The 21,961-nt window shown below is 37.1% G+C and overlaps 1 long non-coding RNA gene across 1 annotated transcript; it reads left to right on the top strand.

The window, feature by feature from the left end:
* Positions 1–314: 314 nt before the first annotated feature.
* On the top strand, positions 315–21,649 carry LOC143702634 (uncharacterized). The gene is made up of 3 exons (XR_013190480.1): positions 315–387; positions 2,732–2,828; positions 19,027–21,649. It is a non-coding gene; the product is annotated as an uncharacterized LOC143702634 (long non-coding RNA).
* Positions 21,650–21,961: the final 312 nt, after the last annotated feature.

Below are 21,961 nucleotides of genomic sequence, written 5' to 3'. Positions count from 1 at the left end.
TTAAGTAGCTAACAGAGGTGGAGAGTGAGACATCTGTATTCATGATTCATTCATTCATTCATTCAAAACGTTTCCTGAGTTCGGAACCGCATCGGCCTATATAGAAAAGTGCTTCTCGGTTGGCTACATCCGAGTGGACGAGACGGAGGGAAGTTAGCGCGTGAAGGGCATGACAATTTTGGACCTGAACTCAGCCCAAGTATTCCAATGTATAAAAAAGCTTTCATTCGATTCCTCTGTCCTCATTTTCTTTCCTTGCAGCCTTCCCTCGTATCCTGTAGCTGAGACACGAGGAAAGGAAACGAGGATGCACTGCACAAATAAGAATTGAGAACCAGGCCTGCTCTCAGCGACTGATTCGTTCGGGAACAAAATGAGCCTTTATGAGTGAGTCAGTGAATCATTCGTGATTCATTCAGGAATGATGCGCCACTAATATGTCAAGGTGACTCAACGTTGAAATCTATAGTGGCTCCGTTTGAATTTCGTTCCCGGAGCAATAGGCAAGGAAACCGACAATATTTGGTCTAAACTCTAAAATGTAAAGTAATTCATATTTAGTTCTTGTTTATTTTAACAGCAATACCACACTAGTAGCCTAAATGTGCTTTTGGTTGAAACATTGTTCTTGCGCGTGTATATTGATTAGTCCTACATTTTTATTAAACTTGTGTGAATTGTTAACTCCGCAGCGCTTTCGTCATCAATGGGTATCATATATCCAAATGCTGGCCTTTGCTTATTTCCAAATCTATGTATGAGCATTAATGTCGTGTTATAGCCAACGTATTAATAAAGAAAATCTCCCCTGCAACATTTTAACCAAAAACACAGGTTTAAAGTGGATTTCTACCATTCAGACCTAACTAGAAAATGCTCATTCTGAAGTTCTGGCAGTGAAGTAGTGGAGACAGCGTGAAGTATTGCGATGACAGAGAATGGTTTGTCCTGCGTCGTGGGGTTTAAACTGCTGTTTAAGTTGGCACCCAGCGTGAGGAAGCTTATGCGCCAAATACCAAAAGCCTTTACACCCCATTGATAACCTGACTGACAAGGCGTCCTGTTACTCAGCAGATTGCAAATCAATGCCTCATTTCACACCACTGGTGACTACACAGGGACTACTTTCTTTACATGCTTCAGTACTCCACCATTTCCCCTTTTTTTGGCCTGCAGTGTTGATTTGAGACACTTCTACAGTATAATTACTGATAAAACCCACTTCTTTTGACCTCCGCATTGTTTGATGTGGCCTTTGCCCAGCATCCCCGACTTGGTATTATAGACCTGCAGGCCTCAGCATACCACATTTGGTGGAATGGTTTCTGCTGCGTTCCCTGAGATCCCTCCATGACTGCACGCAGGAACGCTGGCCGCCAGACTATGCAGCTGCCTGCTGCGCTGGAGAGCAGGGACACGCGGTACACTGAAGCCCGGCCACTCCTACTTCCCTCCAGTGACATCTCGCATCAATCTTCCACCACATCCCCATGCAGAGAGGAGGGTGAACTCAGTATAGCATCAACAATAGGTTGAGCTGTCTGCCATGGATGTTTGCAGCTCAGAGGCTGTGTTATTTATAAGTGCTTGCTTACTTGGGGAACTGTTTTAAAACACTGATTTCTGAGGCCCAGATGATGGATTGAGACCTACCATGATGCCCCAACTACTAAAAAAGTGTAATAGATCAATGAGGGAATATAATAACAGCGCCTGAGGTTTTGGCCTCTGGCACTTTTTTGTGCCTGCCAGCAGATGTAAACACATTGGGGGGTTGTTTATCTCCCACAACATTGATCCTTTTCATGAAATGTTCTGATATTCTTGTTTTTCCTTTCAGTTTTTTTGAGAGTTATTTGGCTTATGTTCTGGGTCTGGCAAAAATGGTGAAATATTCTGTTTCAGAACTTAAATTATTGTTATATCAGTGACATAAGCTATATATTTTATTTTGCAGAGCTTTAAGCAATTCTAAGCCTATCTGGATCACCAAAAGCAGCTTTCCATGGGCACATCTGGTTGTTTTTTGATTCAGATTCAGATTACCTATAATGTGGTATGGATGAAATTGTAGACATGCTTCGTGGTGGCCGGTGTAGGTCAGTGGGCCAAAGTGCCTAGGCTTAAGTTGATGGGTGGTCCGCCATTAGGTCTGCAGACCGCTGAACCTAACAGGCATGTAATTAGTCCCAAGAACTTAATGAGATGCCAAGGTAATGCATCTTTCACAGCATGTGATGAGAGAGGAAGTTAACCTCGTGCCATGGACTGTCTGTGGCCCAGCTGTAGACGTAACGCTCGTTCTACAATAATCCCATTATTCTAAAAGGCCATAAAACTCAGTCCAAATAAGAAGCAGTCTATAAAATCAGCCACTTTATACAAGCTTCACCTTCACTAGACTGTGCAAAAATACATATGTTACTCCTCACCACAGCTAATGAGATAGAATATCCTAATATTCCACAAAGAGATTAGACAAAGAAAATGGATTGATGATAGAGAAATAAAAGTGAATAGAGAATTATTATTTGATGCAAAATGGTTGGCTAATATTGAAATACATTTTTGTAAAAGTACAAACAAAAAACTTATTCTTAATCAGTATCTTATATAATATCTTGTATCTTATATGATATCTTATAGACATAATGCATCATAAATATATATAATATTTCAGCATCCAATTAGGCCATTAAGGTTTGTTGTTGCTTGTTCTTTTCCCTGTCAGTTTAACCAGTGGTGCGAGTTTGGGGCGGGACTATCTGCTGGCTGACCAATGGCAGATGGGGGTGTGTTCAGGAATCCTGTCTGAAAAAAGTGGAGAGGTGAGTCTCATTTCACATACTTCTGCACTATTCTGCGCCGTAGAGCGAGTAGTGTGTTAACATTCAAAATGCAGCAAGGTGTAGTGCACTATAAGAACCGGATGATAGTTCATTAACTGAAAAAACAAACTGTGGAATGTTATGCTTAATGTGCTAAAGCTAACGGTAATAAGTATCTTACTCTAATAGATATGGCACAATAACGCGCACAATGCAAATGCACAGTGTACAATTATAGGCCTATTTGCGATGTAACTATAATTTTTACAATTCCTTTTGGTGCCACAGCTTACTACTTCACTAAAACGCTCCCACGCGGTATTTTTCTTTCTTTTTCTCCTTTTTGAAATTTCTCTCAGATCTGTTTTGCCTCCATTGCTGCTTAAACAAGTGTACCTCACAACTGCATAGCTTAGAGTTTGCAAATTAAGGTTTAAATATGTTAATATTTACATCATTATGTTAGAAAATACTCTTATTAAAATAATTTCTGTTAAACTTCTGTATATTTTTATTTAAAGCTGATAAGTTATTAAGAAATATCTCATGTAGGTTTTTTTCCTTTGTGTATTATATAATGACAACTAGGAGGATTTGCCTGAAGAGATATGTTGTTAAAAAACAAAAGTAAAACAGTGAGGAACATTTGTTGCATTTTACTGTAAAATGATAGTTCCAAGTCTTTATTAAAATCAACATCTTAATGATTTATCTCTCATTCACCCAACCCACCCACAATTAATTGTAATTTTCTTTCTTTTTAATAGTATTATCCATGCTTCACTACTGTGTATACAAGTGCTAAGTAAGCCTCTTGAGCTGAAGTTTAGATATGGTTATGAGCGATTTGTTTCTGCCACACGCAAGCAGCGAACGTCACAAAGCTGACCAAATGCGGAAGTCCTTCGAACTAAGGGGGCGTTCGAAACGTCCGGGGGACGTCCCCCCATCTGACCAATCAGAGCACAGTATGATTTCAGAAAGAAGGGGTTTGGAAAGACCAAAATTGATGAAACTGTTTCAGACACAATGAGATAAGAGGTGATGCTGCAATGTCAGTTTTTGGAACTTGGACTGACATAAACCAATTGGTGACCTCTAAAGCAAAATTAGGAATCTTTAACATAGCATAATAGGGGCACTTTAATAATTGTAACAATGTGAGGACTTGTACTTTCACATATGTTAGCTTTCAATGTTCTGCTAGCCTTCAATGTTTAGTGTGAATGCATTAAAAGCAAAAACCTCCTTACATTTATTTTGTATTTTATTTACTTTTTTTTTTATATAGTGCAGATATCTTTCAGCTTTGTCAGGGCGAATGATTACACTTTTCAAACACAAAATGATGATCTTTTTGCACCCAAATATAAAAAAGCACGACTCCCAACCTCCCAGATGATTTGTGGTGTCAAGCGATATATTTAGAAGAGAATTATTGCTTTGGGTTGAAAATCCCTTCCAAACCATTATGCACCTGATGTCCAGCAGACATTCTGCCCTCAGCAAGACAGGACTTAAATTTTGTAGAGAGGAGCTGAGATCCCTATTATGAGCACTGAAGGAGTCTTAATGACCACAGGGATACAGTCAGAACCGTGTCTGCTCTTCAAACCCAGACAATAAGCCTTTATTGTTGCTGGGGGTTGCATAAGTATACTCTTTCACTGAAAGTGGGTGTGTGTGTATTATAAGTGTCTGCTTTTGCCGTTTACTTCGGGGCCCAGGGAATAAGTTAAAATTACAGCCTCGGGGTTTATCTCGCTGGAAATTTTTCATCAAAATAATCATAACTGATGGAGCCAAGCGGGTTAGTTACATTTAATTTATGACTTCCTGTTGATTTGGAAGCGGAGCTGTTTAGTTGTAATGTTATCACTAAGAATATAGACCGTCTCTCTAGTTGTATGGTTTAACTGATCTCTTGAGTCTAAAGAAGTCAAACTTTTTCTCACTAATATGTTCATTTGATTTTGTGCAACTTCTGAAAGCGAATGAACCAGGCGAATTAACATTAAGGATTTTGGAACGTCTGCAAATTGAATATCTAAATGGAACTCTTTGGGGTTGGGTATGCAATTTCAAATTATGGGTCGTTTTGGAGCCCTCTGTGGATATTTTTGGCACACTGTTGAAGTCTTGTAACAGTATGGCCCCCATTGCTTTTATGTTGTATTGATGATTTGTCCTTTAAGTTTCCTTTGTGTGGTTTCAAAGAAAAGCCACATTTTTTGTATTTTGCCATGTTGTTGATACTGCAAGTATTGCGTCTTTTCTCTTGCATCCTTTTTTCTTTCTCCAAAGATTCTGTTGAAGCCTCTTGGGAGTGTAAGTCGTTGGTCTGTGGAAAATGTTTGTGTGGTAGCATTGCCTATTTCCTGTCTGATTTAGAAATTCATCAATCACTGGGGCTATCCAGTCAGAATGGATCTAGGTTTAGGATGCATGACTATTGCATATGCTTACAGGGGTTTATGGCTTTTTTGGTGGTCTTGGACATAAATTATACGTTCCTAAAGTTTTGTGGCAGCATGCTATGAAAAGATACATATGTAAAGTAATTGCACCTATATTATTTACGTGACATCATAGCAGTAGTTCTCTGCTGTCACGGTATTAAGGTAATTGAAAAAGAGGCACAGCCTTCGTGAAAGAGCTGAAGTGATTTTCCAGTCTAATCCTCTTCAAATGAAACAGTCTCATATTTGGCATTGAATGACGTTTGAGCTCATTTCAACTGTCACATTTATTTTGACTAAACTTAACGAGGGAACGTTTTATTGGTCACAAACATGGCCGACAGGTATGTATTTCCTTATCCCAACACAGACATTTGTCACTAATGAAAATGGATTTGAAGTGAAATGGAGAACGCGTTTGGAATTGCTCAGTCCTGAACATAGGCCTATATGGCCGTAAGATCCAGTAGGGGAGTACAGCAAAGCCATTTTATGTATATATCTGCTGCAAGAATAAAATAATGTTTCTGAATATATAGTATAAGCCATGGCGTAAACCAGAAGTGTCCTAAATGAAAAGACCATTTACATGTAACTCTATTTCATTTATAGTATTCATAAGTAAATATGACTTGTATATTCATAAAAAAAGTCTTTCATGCTCACCAAGGCTGCATTTATTTGATACAAAATATAGTAAATTCAGTAATACTGTAAAACATCATTAACATTTAAAAAAACTGTTTTCTATCAGAATATATTTTAAAATGTAATTTATTCCTGAAATAAATTAGGAAATAAATCAGCAAAGCTGAATTTTCAGCATCATTTTCCAGTCTTCAGTGTCACATGATCATTCAGAAACTATTTATATATGAAAAAAATCTTACTGACACCAAACTTTTGACCAGTATTATATGTAAAATAACATTTGCGTGCAGCATAGCCTACTTGAGACACAGAAACATATAATGTTTCAATCGGAAGGTTTAAAATATTAACATAGACGTCCCAAGATGTAAAAAAAAAAAAAAAAAAAGTAATGTATGATAAAGTATCCTGACAATTTTGGATTTCTTAGAAATTACACTTCAGCATGGTCATCTAATATCATCTTGAAATCACCATTTACTCCCAAGTGAATATGTTCTATAACAGCAGAACACAGAGTAAAAATTATAATGCAGAAGAGGGAATACTTGCGAAAGCTGTAAGCTAAACTGTAGATTACTGTTTTCCATACCATTTGAGATGTCCTGCAAACTGCAAATAGCTCAGTGCATTATGACTGTCACTGAAGTCTTTAAAGGTATGAAAATGAGAGCACTGTTTCTGACAGTAATTGGTTCTTTTGAGTCTGCGCTCACTTTTAAAAGGAGTGTGGTGTGACTATCTTTGTGGCAAAACTAAAGAATAGAACCGCAGCACCTGAGATAAAAAGACACTCCTTCTCAGGGACAAAGAGGTATTTATTCTTTAGTGAACCTTATTTTGCATATATATATGATGCCTTTCTGCAAGTCTATAAAATCCGCCCGAGATTCACATGTTCCTTCTGCATGTGAAGTTTCCCTCCAGCTGTAGGGTCCAATTGACCATAAAATTGTCCGTCACTGAGGATGTGTGGCAGCGGCGGATCGCAGGCGACCCCTCATTACTCGACTTCCGCTCCTGTCAACCTGCATCTGGAATCAATTAGACATGTCTGGTGCTAACGAGAGAGAATGTGCTGATGTGATTCACACGTGAGTCCGTGATGCGTCTTTTATTGTTACCGCCCATCTGTTGCTCGCTATGACCGAGGTGGTAAATCCCAATGGGGACTTCCTCCTTTGAGTGTTTGAGCGACAGCGATGCCCATATTTTCATTAGACAATCTTTCATTGGGACCATCAGCACAAGTAAAAGCTAATTTTTCAGACATTTCTTCTTGAAATTAGTTTCAGCTTGAAATAATGACTGCATAATATGTAGCAATTATTTTGTTGTGTCAAAGTCCCATGCACACATATGTAAAATGCAGTGGTGGACAATATACAAGTCCTGTATTCAGGTATAGATGTAAAGTATTGTAGGTATAAGTCAAAAAGTATTTACTTTTGAATGACTTAATTATCAAAAGTAAAAATACTTATCTATAATGAGAATGTTGTTCTTTTTTTTAGTGCCATTTCAGTTCAGTTAATTGAAAAGAATCAGCTTAAAAGAATGGTTTAGTATTAGGACCGGACAACACTTTATCATTAACAATGTATCATTCAAATGAATCATTCAGTGCAATTTATAAACCAATTCAACCGATTATTATTTATTATTAATATTGTTTATTATTATTTGAAATTGAATGCGAACAGGTTTGTTGAAAAGCATGAATTGGACATTATTTTAGAATGAATCATGCAATTTCAGAATGAGTATAACTGGGTTATTGAAAAGAATCAGCTAAAAAAAGTCAAGATATCATTATTCCTTTGACCTGATTTTTGAGTTCTTCACTTCGAAAAAACCAGGAAAGATATCCTTTTATTAAATGTAGTGGAGCAAAAAGAAAGATATTATTAATGGAAATGTAGGGTAGTAAAATGGCTTTGGCATTTATTACATATTATCCATGAGCTTCTATAAGGTAATGCATTTTATCAGTATAAGTTTGTCTTTCAGTGTAGAATCTACACGTTCAGTGTAAGTCAATGTTACATTGACGGTCCATATGGTGTTTCTATAGTTGGGCTTAGGCAGCATCATTTATGTTCTCCTTCAATCTTACAACCTAATGAGTACTTTTCCTGTTAGGTACGTCAGTGGCTTGTCTCGAACGCACCTCCTCCATGGCAGTAATGATTTTTAGTCGACAGCAGTGGGAACCCATTATTTAGTTTGAAATAATATGTTAACAATATAATAGTAGGTCTCTTGATGTGAATGGCCAAGGCTTGACTCTCAAGGATTCTGTTTTGAAGTCGTGCCAGTCGATTAACTGTGGCTAAGACCAAGGACTCAGAGTGCCGGAGTGGGACAGCGTTTAATTGCGCTGGTTTTGAAGGAGAGCAAGTTAAAGAGTGTGTAGAAACAGCAGTGTGTTAAAGCCAGACCTGTGTGATATATGACTGTGGTGTCGCTAAAGGCAGGCTGGGTTTTTTTTTTTTTTTAAATACCACCAGGCCTGGACCATAAACTTAGGTGACGGTCATCTGCTATGCTATGCTCTGGCTTTACCTTCACATGAGCATGAGAGAGGGGGAATGCATGTCTGGATGTGTGTGTGTGTGTGTGTTTGCGCTCTAATGATGTAACACTTGGCCCTGGCTGGGTGGTTTTGAATGCAGTTCATGGTATTTCCCTCAGTAATTACCTATTCAACATTAGCACTGATGGCTGGCCCTGACCCACCAGTGAAGTCATTTAAAGCCTTTTCAGACAAAAGCCAATAAAAACCCACCTGCCTGGCAGTCCGCAGTCTGACTGGGATACTGAACTGCTTTATAATTGTGAGGAAACTGGTTCTGATTTTCAAACCCGCCCTCTCCGGCTACAGCAGTCTGCTCTATTCACGGCAACACAGTTTTGATCAGAGGGTGTAATTTAACTCGCTAAAACTTGAAATGGCCTCTGAGCCTGTTTGAAGATGAAGAAGTGCACTTTGACAGAACTACATGTATGAAATAAAAATGCTACTTTAATCATTAAGTAGGGTTTTACATTTTCTGCAGAAAATATGAGTGTAAAACTGGCTGCCTAAAATGTCTGTTCAGTGTTGTTCTTAACTAAAACTATTTAAAAATAATTTAAATTAAGCTGAAATAAAATATACATTTTAGATGATAAACCTAAACTTTTTACAAATGGCTTGACAGCTAACAGCGAAATACGTTTATGTTGAAGTACTGATATTAGTGAAACTAAGCTGAAAAGAAAATTAAAGCTAAATAGAAATATTTTAAAAAGACCAAAAAATAATAAAAATAAAAAAACTATTTTTTTTAAAGAAATTTAAATGAAAATTAAATCATTGTTAATAAATATTATAATAGAATGTAAATAATATTTTTATATAACTTTATATATGAGAAATAGTTGCTTTTTCAAGCCCTGCTAACCAAATCTAAACCTGATCCTAAGGTACGTAATGATTGGTGTCTTATAAGAGAGTCAATGACAAATAGGAGGACATGATAAAAACATCTAGTTTAAAACACATGACAAGTTCTTAAAAATGCACACTTTGTATTTATGTTGGTTTCAAATCCTTTAGAAAAAGCTTTAATTTCACTATGAAAGTGTCATGTAAACCAAGTAAAAAGAAATAACAATATAATTGTGTTTTTGGGGAGTGAAATTTTACAACCTGAACTAAACTTATCATATTTTAAGAGACCTATTGATAATAAAACATGAGGATCTGCAGGGGTCCTCTCTATGATATAATTTCCTGCTTTGTTAAAGAAAATTTTTAAAAAAAAATATGTTTTTTATGTTCATATATGAAATGTTTTCATTATGAAATCAGGACAGTTTTTCAGACATCTGCATGCCTCTAGAAAATATCAAAATGAATTTTTATTCAGAAGTTAAAAACATTTTTTTTTTATAGTAGAGATGTAGTCAGGAATTGCATTGTTAATAAGCTTTTGAATAAACCAGTGGGTGGATTTGCACAAAATAAATAGCATAATGAGATTGTAGATTGTTAACAATTTGAACATGCGCTGAGATTTGAAATACAAATTACATCCTTAGTCTTACAGTCTGCTACATTTCTAGTTTTTTAGATTATCTTAGTCTATCACAATAACGCAAGGCAGGTTATGTCACTCACTTAACCTAACTGCATGGAGAGTTTATTTTCCAGTTATCAAGGGCTCTTGGGGTCTCAACGTGAGGGCAGTTCACCTGAGAGGACAGCCGAGTCTGTCCACCTCTTTAGAAGAGGTCAGGGAGCCAACGGATCATACTTCCTGTTGTGAGTCTTTCAGGTGTGGATAAAACGTTTTTCCCACAGCCAGAACATTATGAGTAACAGATCCGGCTTGGATGAGTTCATGAGACACGGTGATGTCTCCTTCTGTGGTTTCCTGTGAGCGCGACTCGGGAAAGCATTGGGGTCTCAGAAAGCCGTGATGTTTTTTTTAACAGTTCGGCTTCTGATAAATTCAAACTGACATTTACTTAGAGTAGCGCTTCCGAGTCGCCGCACAGGACGGAGCGAACAAAAACAGACAGGCTGAGATTTCGCAAAACGTTGGAGAGCTGACAAACAAACAAACAGATGTAGGAGAACTTGATTGGGTTAAGCCGCGAACAGTGAGTGTGGGAAGAACGAAATGTCAGAACATGGCCGCTGGAGTGACATGTTTGATGCAGATGGGAGGATGATGGGTTTAGTAGTGCGAGGGTGAGGCTTGAAGGCTTGCGAATTTTGCAAATCATGGAGTTACCTGAACTTGAATTCAGATGTTGTTCGCGCTGTTTAGCCTTAATGCTCCTCTAAGAACATAAACTAAAGGTGGAGGTTTTATATTAAACAGGTCAACACAATAAGAGACAGTGAATCGGTGTGTTTGTTTGGCATGTGTGTAAGTGTGAGTGTCTGTGTACCAGATGTAGCTGCTAGTGCTCTGAGAGTCCCCGGCTCTGTAGGCGGTGGGTGTTTCTGATTGTGTCGGCAGCCATATGGAGAAAGGAGGTTTGGAAACATCCCATTACAAGTCATACATCAGAGGCCTGACAGCCTCGTACAGTCCTGTTTTCATTTCAGTCACGAGTGCAGCTGCTCCGGGCCTCCGGATCCCAGCCGCCTCCTTAACCCCCCCCCCCCCCACACACACACACACACACACACACACACACACACACACACACACACACACATCAGAGAGCGGTGTGCCACCTTACACACTTCATCTGATCATTATAATGCACAGAAATGTCTGCTGTCTGCCATCTTAAAGTGCGATGAAAGCTTTTCTTTTTGTTGCTACTCCTCCTATAGAGTTTGTTCGATCTTGACCAGATTTTGCTCGGACGATCTTCAGACTACGCTGCACAAAACCGACCATCTGGATTTTTGATTTTCAAAACTCGCATACATAATTGACCATGAGGACTTGCAGTGTCGAGACAATGTTTTGGAATATTGAAATTAAACGTTGTGTTTGTGTCATTATCAAACTGATCTGAGACTGTACGTAGAGTTTGGTGACAGCGCCACCTATTGGAATAAAAAACCTTACTAAGATGCATCAAATCCCCGATTTTTGAATGGAACAGATACAGATCTCTTTAAAATGCTTTTTGATGTTGTTGTTGTTGTGTTTATTTATTTTTTACCAAATTTTGTGTGGCTAAAGATCTGGGCTGGTAGGTTGTTGGTTTGATCATGATAATGTGCTTCATGTCCTCAGTAGCCTACTACATTCTTTGGGTATTGCTTAATGTGATGTGCATTCTTTTGGGCACATTTTTGCTACTTGCCTCGATACTTTCTAAACAATTCGACTTATTCTCATCTTTTCTCATAAGTCTCATAATAGAAAAATTACCTGTTTTTTTCAGTTACTTCCCTATACTTTATTTTGAATCACCTTGCTCCATTTTCACTGTAGCTTTAATTTGTTTTCATCACAAGTATTATTTTATTTCATTACAGAGAGCCTAAATGAAAGTGAAAGTGAGACTGACCGTTGTTTAAGAGCTCTATGAATACAAGAGACACACGGTGGTCTAATTTTTACAGTCAATTCTCCCAGAAGTAGGCTAAAACAAACAATCCAATGAAGATGACTAAAACGGTTCCTTCTCTCTATCAGCAGGGGCAGTGAGGTATAATTCAGATGCATATACGCATCATAAAATACGTCAAATTATTCCAAAGTTGGACACTCACGATGAAGCTTATCTCACTTAGGGGAGCACTGGATTTCTGAGCATGACGGAGCAATCTGAACATCTGTTTCTTCAAACATAGCCTACAAGATAAAAACACGTCCAGTTCTCAAAGACATCATTGCATTGCCCCACATTTGTTAATGATGTAAAATGATTGTAATGCCAGAAATGGTTCTTGCTGTTCTCAAGCAACAGACAAGCACAGCATCCAGAAACCTTCTCCCGTCCCTGAGCCAAATTTCCACTAGAAATCAAAAGTTGGAAGGGCTTATATGTTTGGATCTTTCCAGTAAATCAGGTTGATCAAATGATTTAATGTCTGACTGGCAAACATCATCTGTCATGCAACTCATGTTAGGATTGTTCCAAGATCGACACTCACACTGGCGACATCCCATTCGGATTGTTTACCCGCAAAGAACGACAGGACTCCTTTTTTTAACTGGATGGCCTCTTTGGAATCATGTTTTGTCTCTCATCATTTGTGTTCCACTATAAAGCACTGACACGTCTTCTGTCGTAATGGGACAAATCACTTCAAAACACGTTATGTCTAAATGTACCGTGTGCATTTTGAGTGACAGTGCTTGGAAAGTTCACTGATAAAAGCCAGAGAGGAAAACTGCTCTGCGTCGGAGAGAACGGACTATGACTTCACTCACTGCTTCTCCTCAAAAGCACCTCTCTCTCTCTTTTCTCTCTTTCATTCTGTCACTGATTTGTCTCTGCATTACAGAGTAGCCTGACAATGTCATGATTTGCGAATGCACTGACAGCAATGCTTTGAGCCATGCCACATTTTTTATAAAATTTATGTTGGGATCCATCAGACATTTTTTTAGGTGACTTTTTTCCAGATCATTTTCCACTGAGAAAGAAAAGCACAAACAGATACAAAAAAAATCTAATTATATATCAAATGATAAATGTGCATTCAATAATCTTTATTTAAGTAAAATTGCTTCATTTTAAAATGTTAAGCCTTAAAAGTATTTAAAGTATTAAATCATTCATTGCTTAATAAAGTTTTAAGGGGTAAATATATATAAATAAATGTAAACAAAAAATGATGAGTGCACCAACTAACTGAACTGTTACAACTTTTTTTAGAGTACCCGTATTTATTCTATAGGTTGAATTTTTTGTTTTGTATAAACAGTTGACCAGGTTATATATTTCACCTCTGATTGGATTGTATAGTTTAGTCATGAGATCTATGAGTTTATAGAGTATGAATGCAAACTTCTGAATTCTGACTTGAATTACTAGCAAAAGCTGACAGCGCCCTCATGTGGTCATATCTGGAATAGGATTCGGGTTGAGTCAAGATATGCTAAGTATAAAATTATGTAAATAGTTCCATTCTCCATCACATACCTGTGGGATCATCTAATTTAACTGTAATGGCATGATCATTTTACACAATGTTATGTAATTAATGCAAATTAACCATGGCAAACTGTCTTTGTCATTACAACTGAAGTGCCACTAGGTGGAGATGTTGTAGTCTAAACCATGACAGGCAAAAGGGAATAATATTCCATTGGTTGGAAAATTAAAAGATGGAGATCTGATTCTTGATATTTCAACTACTAAATAATTTGTCAGCTCCCAATTAGGTTTCCAGCACTGCTATTTTCAGTAAAGCACTTTAAAGAATGTTCTCCGTTAGACTTCTGTCTGTTCCTTTTTCAAATAATTCCTCTATACAGTCAATTGTATTCACTGCATTATGCAATCAGATGTCTCTTTATTCAACTGTATAAAGCACACGGTAATGACGAAAAAGATGTTGATTTTGGAACTGAGAATCATGGGAAGTTAAGTGCTCTGAGTGCTGTGGGTCAGGGCTGAGACGAGAAATAAAACAAACAGAGCCCTTTAGGTTTAAACCTGCTTCACTGGACATGTATATCACAGCACTAAAACTGCTAAGAATGTATCATCTTGGTCTCTGCAAGCTTATTATCTGATGCTACAGAACAATGAACTAGGATGAAATGGAGTTATCACCTAAGGGCTGTTATGTGTGGGAGAGAAAGCAAGTGCTTTCTGGAAGGAAGGCAAGAGAAGTCCTGGAAATCAGTTTGGGAACACTGTTTTCTGGAGGAGGCAGCGAGCTATATTAAAGTAGAGCATGCAGAGATACTCTGTGCTCTGTGTTAGAGGTCAAAAGTCTAAATGGCTGTATTCCGTTTCGATTTCCAGAGATCTGTGTGCACAGATCAGTTGGAGTAAAGCTCTGCAGAAGCAGTGGATTCATGAATTTAGTCATGAACTAAGTAAATAATTCAACTGTTTGGAGCACTTCAGTATTGATATTTCAGTTGTTGTTGTTGTTTTTTTTTAAAATCAGTATCTGTTTATACATCATACTGACATTTAGAATATGTGAGAGAAAAAAACCCTTTAAAAATGTCGGTGAATCACATAGTTTAATTTAATACACGCAGATATTGGATGTTATGTCAGTTAATCAATATCTGAGGTCACTGTTCTATATTGTTTTTCCTCTCTGTTCTCTCCTCTCCTGTTCTTTGACTTATCTGGAGCATGTATGAAAGATCCCAGCAGGACGCAGGTTTGTCTGGTAGAATGGAGGAGGTTGGGATGACATATACAGTAGGGGGAAATGGTCCCAGAAGCATGAATGAGATGAAGTTACCAGGCACTTTCCATGAATATGGTACAGTTTGGATATAATACAGCATACACACACACACACATATATATATAGTTTATCTCCCTATCTCTAAGCTCTATGCTTAACTGCATCAAACTGTTAAAATCATGCAGCATCATAATTTTGATATCATCTGTTGATATAGTTAGTATGTAGTATTAAAAGTATATATTGGTTCACATATTCTATAGAAACACTGATAAACACACGTATATAGAGTGCATCAAATATGGTGAACTGAAGCTCAAACTTGACTATGCTTAATGAACCTAACTGAGCTTCCGTTTACCATATTTGATGTGCTCTATATATGTGTCTATCAATGTGTACGTGAATAAAAGCCTGAATTAAATCGGTTCATCTTTTAAAGAGATTGTGTCTCTTCACTTGACTCATTTATTTATTTATGATGTCTTTATGAACGTGTTGAAGGAAGCTTCAAAGTTTTGAGGGGAATGGACGTTCTGTGGAGGGATAGAAATCTTACAGGTTTCATTGTGTTTCAAAGAAAAAATCTTATAGGATAAAATCTTATTATATATATAGTCTTATAGGTTTGAAATGACATGAGGGTGAGTAAATTACAACAGAATTGTCATTTTTGTGTATTCTCATTCCCATTTTTTTTTATACATTAGACTAAATATTATTTTGATGTTCATTTTCATGTTTTGTTGTATTCAATATCACTTTAATCCATGTTGCAAACAGACATTTTCATGGCACAGAGTTATTAGTATGGTTAGAAAAATTCACAATAAATGTATTATATATAAATTACATTTATTGTGAATTTTTGTGAATTATTTAGGATGTGCGACCAAATGAAATCATCTCATGTGACTTTGCATCAACAGAGGATGTGATTGGATAACTGGACTAACCGGTGAATTGATTTCAATGCATATCATCTCAAATGTTGGTTTGGTCATTCTGAAATTCCTGAACCAAAGTCTGTCATCACTTGTGCTCCCAAACTCTGCAGTAAGAGCTGTTTATCTGTGTACATCCAGACCAAAGTGGGAAAAAATGCTAGTCACGTGTGAAATAAAAGAGATAAAGAATATTTTCTCCATTATTTTTCAGCAGGAAACAGGCAGTTTTGATGTTTTCCAAAACCAAAATGTGTCAGAAAGGCAGGAAATATCATATACGCTCCAAGAAATACTCAAGAGTGATGGAGCAGGGAATGACTCGGTGAAGAAAACAGCAATCCAGTGAGAACAGAATAAATTCAGAGCACATCAGCTCATCATGGGATCCTTCCAAGCTTCATTTGGAGTCTCCAGGGCTCTCCTCATCTTCACAGTTGAAGGAAATTCCCTTGTTAAAGCTCCACTGCACTGCATGATGGATAAACATCCTCCCCGTGCTTGTGTTTTCCATGTTTGCTCCCAGTAGAAGAGAAAAACTACAACATTCCCAAAAAAGAATAACAAAACCTACTCACAGCACCCAAACAAACACCGACACACCCACATCTGTCACCAAAACAGCAGCTTTGAGACATGTGGTGAAGACTCCGATGGGGGGAAAAGGCCTCTTCTTGTTTTCTACACGTCTAATCTCTGTAAGCCTCATCGCTTCCAGAGCGATTTGATGTTCAGATAAGGGCACATCTGCACCCCCGGAAACCTTAAACCCGGTTCCTCTGCAAACACTCCAGGGATTGTCAGTAGCTTGCCATGAAGATTATAGAAAGATTATTGTGGGTCAGAGGTCAGATAAATGTTTCACTGCAGCTGATCGTGTTGAAAATACATTCTGACACCTTCAAAGGGGGTTAACCTTATGACTGTAAATATGCCAGGTGTGTGCTGCTGAATGAACATGCAGCCATAAAACACTTTAAATGAGCTGTTTGTGTTCGAGACCGATAAGGGGACGCAGCAATTTTTCATTTTTTCTTTGTAGAAATGCAAGTGTACAGAATGTTATGCTTTATAGATCCCTTAAGAGAAAATCTCTAGAATGTCCAGACTCCAGAGGAATAACATCCATTTCCTATTTGTACAGCTTGTACCGTCTGAAATGTATTACTTATAAAATTGAAAGCACCTTTTGTGAGTAGGAATGTTTTTGAAATCGGCTGCTCTATGTCTGTTCCATTTTATTAATAAGATTTGCTTTTGCTTTATTCTTTTTTATGTTACTAAAAAGCAAACGCTGTCATATAATGATAAGTGTAATTGATTTAGAAGAAGCAGTGCTTTGTTCATAAAAAAAAAAGTATTTTAACAAAGTATTAAATGCCGAGGAATCACAATGATGTTGAGGAACATATTTATACACAGTAAAATCAGTAATATACTCATTTTTTGAAATATGAAATATTTTTATAAAATGAATTTTTTTGCTGATATTATTATGTTATATAGGACTGGAGTAATGCCTGCTTAAAATTCAGCTTTGCTATCACAGGAATAAACTACATTTTATTTTGGCATGACATTTGGCACGTCTTTGCGTGCATTTATCTACAAACATGTCAGAACAAATGCATTGACATCTAAAGCATCAAAGGTTTACCAACAGACCTGAATGAGTCCCACATCAGTGATTCATCATGTGTTGGTGCACAGGATGTTTTGTATGTGTATGTTCTTATGCCCGAACACATTGTACAATTTTGGGCTGTCCCAGTCAAAAGATGACAAATCGTGGATATTTATGTGGTCGTGGCTCCTAAACGGTGGTCCTACGTTGTATATGTAATGATCTTTATAAGATTGCCGAGATTGCACAGTCTGTAGCAGGCAGTGTTGTGTGATAGTGATAGGAGAGGTTAGCGCCTGCAGGTTATCAAAAAAAAGTTATGCTGATCACATGTGCAGGGTTACTGTATGTGGGCAAATACGAGATTGTAGGCTGTGCAAAGCACTTCTGTCTCATAGTCGACCTCCATGAGATATCCTCTTATCCTGTGAACATGCAACTAATGGAAAATGGTGTTGGAATGTGAGACAAAGGCCAACATGATCTTATAAAGAGCACAAAAAAATGCCAGGTTTTATTGTAAGGATTAGCAAAATTGTTTCTTGCTAGGTTTGGCTAATTAGCATGACTATGCTAGCCCCTGCTGACTTTCTTTATTATAGAAGTTGTTTTGCCAATGATTTTTTGCTGGGTTCTGAAAGTTAAGTGCACAGTGTTGGGCAAAAAAAAAAAAAAAAAATTTCTAGTAAGCTATGCTAACACTGGCAGATAACCTTCAGTGAAGCTAACTACAAATATGGCAAAATAGCATTTATATATTTTTTTATTTTATTTATTATGAATTAATATAATAAATACTAGGGTACTGTAGAAAGAGTGCAACTGTGAATATAACACTGTGAATGTTTACCTTCTCGTGCACATTCACATTAGTGGTTGAAGTGTGTAGTTCATATAGGCCTACTATTTCAGCAAATATTTAGCATTATAACATAACACAAGCTAAATAATAGCTAAAATAACTACTAATACATATTAGTACTGCAAGATTTTACTTTTATAATTTAGCAAGGAGATTATCCAACGATATCTCACGACCAATTCGTACGAATTTGTACGAGTGATTAAAAAGTGGCTAATTCGAATGAATTCGTACGACCTCACTCGTACGAATTTGTACGATTTGTCTAAACCCACGTGATGGGTAGGTTTAGGGGTGGGGTCAGGGGTAGGACATTCGTACAAATTCATACTAATTGGGCAACTCGTAAAATATGTACAATTAGCAAAAATCTTACTAATTCGTACGAGTGTGGTCGTATAAATTCGTACGAATTAGCCACCTCGTAAAATTCGTACGAATTGCCGTGAGATCTGGCTGGATTATCCTATGACAGTTAATGCCATTAAACTAACACATCCCACTTGATCAGGAGGTGCTTGCCCAGTAAATATATCACTATATGATTTAAAAAAAACTTTTTCATCATATACTTCAAGTGTCATTGAGTGGAAAGGGAACAGACGGCTTTCTCTATGTATGGTAGACGTCACTGATCTAGCAATATCTGTGTGCTTGAACTTTGTACAGACAAAGTTTTCTGCCCATCCATGCAGTACACTAAGTTACGCAAGTGCTGTAATGTGTGTGTTTATCTAAAACACATAACAGCCTGTGCTGGTTGCAAGAATCCAGTGTTTTTGTCTGACTCAAGCGTGACATGTTGTTTCCCAGCAGATTATGACTGCTCGCTGGAAATGAGACGGAGAAGCCGCAGCCAGTGTGGGTGGCCTGGCAAACAGAATATCAGCGGGTTCTTTACTTTACGCATACCGGTGAGAGCCTGGGACAGAGTGGACAGAGTGCTTTTATACATGCAAAGGTGGGAAGAGGAGAAATGCATGATGGTTTTCATATTTTACAAGGCCATTGATTTCATGTGTCCTTGCTTTTAAACAGTTGGCATTCTGTATACACTTTCAAAATGTTTTGCTGTATTTGACATTTTTGATAACGAAAGGTGCCAATGTGAAAATCCAATCCAAGTGCCCTTTTGAAGTTGAAGAGATTTAACCAAAAAACTCTTGAGAATAATAGCCATTCACTATAACCTTGTTGAAGATTATTATCAGATCATGATGCAATTAAAGTGGATTTTGGGTGTTAACTGACTGATCCATACAAACCAAACTTCATTACATGAATAAGGTTTGGGCTGAACTTACTACAGCAGTTTTAAACTTTTGATTGCATGTGAGAGGATTTTAAACTAACAGGGCATAAACATTAGCCACACATGAACATTTAACAGTGACCGTAAACAAGAAAGACCCTGAACTGTAGCACCTTTTGCACTAATTGTAGTTAAACCAGTGTCCTGCAGGCCAGGAATGGTTGGAGAAATTTTAAGACAGACCAGGTCATACTCTTAAAACCAGAGAGGGAATGCAAAACAGCCCAGTATCGTTACCAGCACGTGTGTGACCCAATGGAAGGCTGAACTTGATTTTATCCATTTGGATATTTTGGATCTGGAGACGTGTTGGTAAATTTTAAGAACAGAGCCTTGAAAATGTTTTTGGCTGATTGTGGAGGTTATCTCCTTCTGAACCACTGACACATGCTTTTGAAATTCTTTTCGTTTTGTGCCCCGATGATATAAAAACAAACAAACATATCGAACAAACTTTACATGTTTGACTATGAACAAAATTTTAGGCTCATTGTAAAACTGTTCACTTCCGTTTCCAGTGTAATTGAACACTAGTGGCAGTAAAACACCAACAATTTTCTATTCATTTTCACACAAATTATTATTACTTTAGCAAAATATTAATGAATAATGCCTTAATTTCACATGGTTCATTGCTATGTGAAATATTATGTTGTGCTATGTTGTGACCTCAAAACACTTTTACAATAGTTCATGATTTGTAAGCGAATACATTTTGAGGCTAGGATCACATCACCAGCTCCAAATGTTCGGCTTTTCTGATGTAGTAAGCTTGCTCGGTTGCTCATCTGGTACAACATTGCACTTGTGATGAGGAGCGATTGGATCCCATGAAACATGAGTCATGATAAACGAGCTTAAAGACTTGTAGAACTAGCTAAAATTAGATGGTTGTTTCAGCAAATTTTTTAACTCACCTTGGGTTTAGAGTTTATTAACTTGGGTTTAGAGTTGGTGCTACGTTATTTTCAAACACAATTGGAATCTATCCTTTTAGCACCTCTCACATGACATTTAATTCCCAAACAACCACAATACACACAACAAACAATGTAATAAAACATTGCCAGATTCACATTCATCTGTTTCAGATCAAACTGAACACTCAATGGCCATTTCATTTGCGAAGTGTGCAACATAATATTATTTTTCATGTTTCAAAATGTTTTTCGTGAGCTTGGCATGAGAAGTTGGTTCTCCAATTGCAAACTGTGATCCAAATGCTTATTTTTAAAATCAGTTGTTATTTGCCATCATTATTATCTTAATACTTTCTCTAGAATAACATAACATTAGTTATGACTGAAATTGACCAGGGATTCCCAAACTTTTTTGTCAACCAAAGCCTGTTGACCTAAAATATTTACTTGAAGTACTTTTGAGATTGTAAGGTAATATTTAAATAATTTGACAACACATTGACATGCATGTAAACAAATACAACATTTTTTAATATATTTTTAGTAAGTGTTGTAGTTTTATTCATAATTTATTTTTATGATTTTCATTATTATCTTTTCATCAATTCACAAACTCCCTGGAGTTACCTCTCAAACCCCAGTTTGGGAAACCCTGTCTTATATTATGGCTTGACTATCTTGTGACTGTTTGACTCAAATATACTTAGATTCAGAGAAATTGGATATTCAATCAATCTAAATTCAATCAAAAAACATTTGACAAACTTTCCATGTTGCATGGTAACAGCGATTTGTAGGGCAGAATAAGACGAATAAAGTGTATTAAGACAGTATATACATTTTGATTTATATTGATTTTAAACTGAACAGTAGATTATCATAGTTACAGAGTGGAAATATGTCCAAACGCTACAGAGATGTCAGACCCTGCTTGTAGCGATGTCTGTCGGTTTCCTGTTTGTAGCAGTACATCCTAAAAAAGTGAGACGCTCAGATTAAGGTTCATCAACCCCGAGTGTCCCTCCTGGTTCACAAAAAAATAACTCTCTGGCAGAGGATCAGACACTGCCTCAAGCAAGGACTGAACTATTTCAATAAAACAAGGGCATGCTTTTACTTTGATCTCACTATACTGTGTGTATTCATTTTTATAGTCTTTGCTTTGAATTGGTCTTCATCTTCTGTCCTTATTATTAATAGTCATTGGAGATTACTTTCTTTCAGAGTTGACTTATTTTTCCTCAAATGCTCATCTTTTTTACTCTTTTACTTTCCCTTATTCTTTCGTTCATGGCAGAAACACACTCGGTTGCTGATCACCTCTGAGAAGCAGAAATGAAGCTCTGCTTTAAAGCGAGATGATTATCATCATAATTAAAGTATTACACAAATTTTAAAAGGATGATCTGAGAAAGGTTGTGATGGAATCTAAAATTCTTTTCAAAGATTGAATCCTAAGCAGCTGTACGTGTAAAACAAGCAAAGGGTCAAATTTGGCTTATTAGACAACAGTTAG

Source organism: Siphateles boraxobius, unplaced genomic scaffold (genome assembly GCF_051911475.1).
Source record: "Siphateles boraxobius isolate OS27281-9 unplaced genomic scaffold, OSU_SipBor_1 35, whole genome shotgun sequence".
NCBI classification, from domain to species: domain Eukaryota; kingdom Metazoa; phylum Chordata; class Actinopteri; order Cypriniformes; family Leuciscidae; genus Siphateles; species Siphateles boraxobius.
The sequence above is the reverse complement of the archived record's forward strand: the minus strand, read 5'-3'. Positions and strand labels throughout refer to the sequence as shown.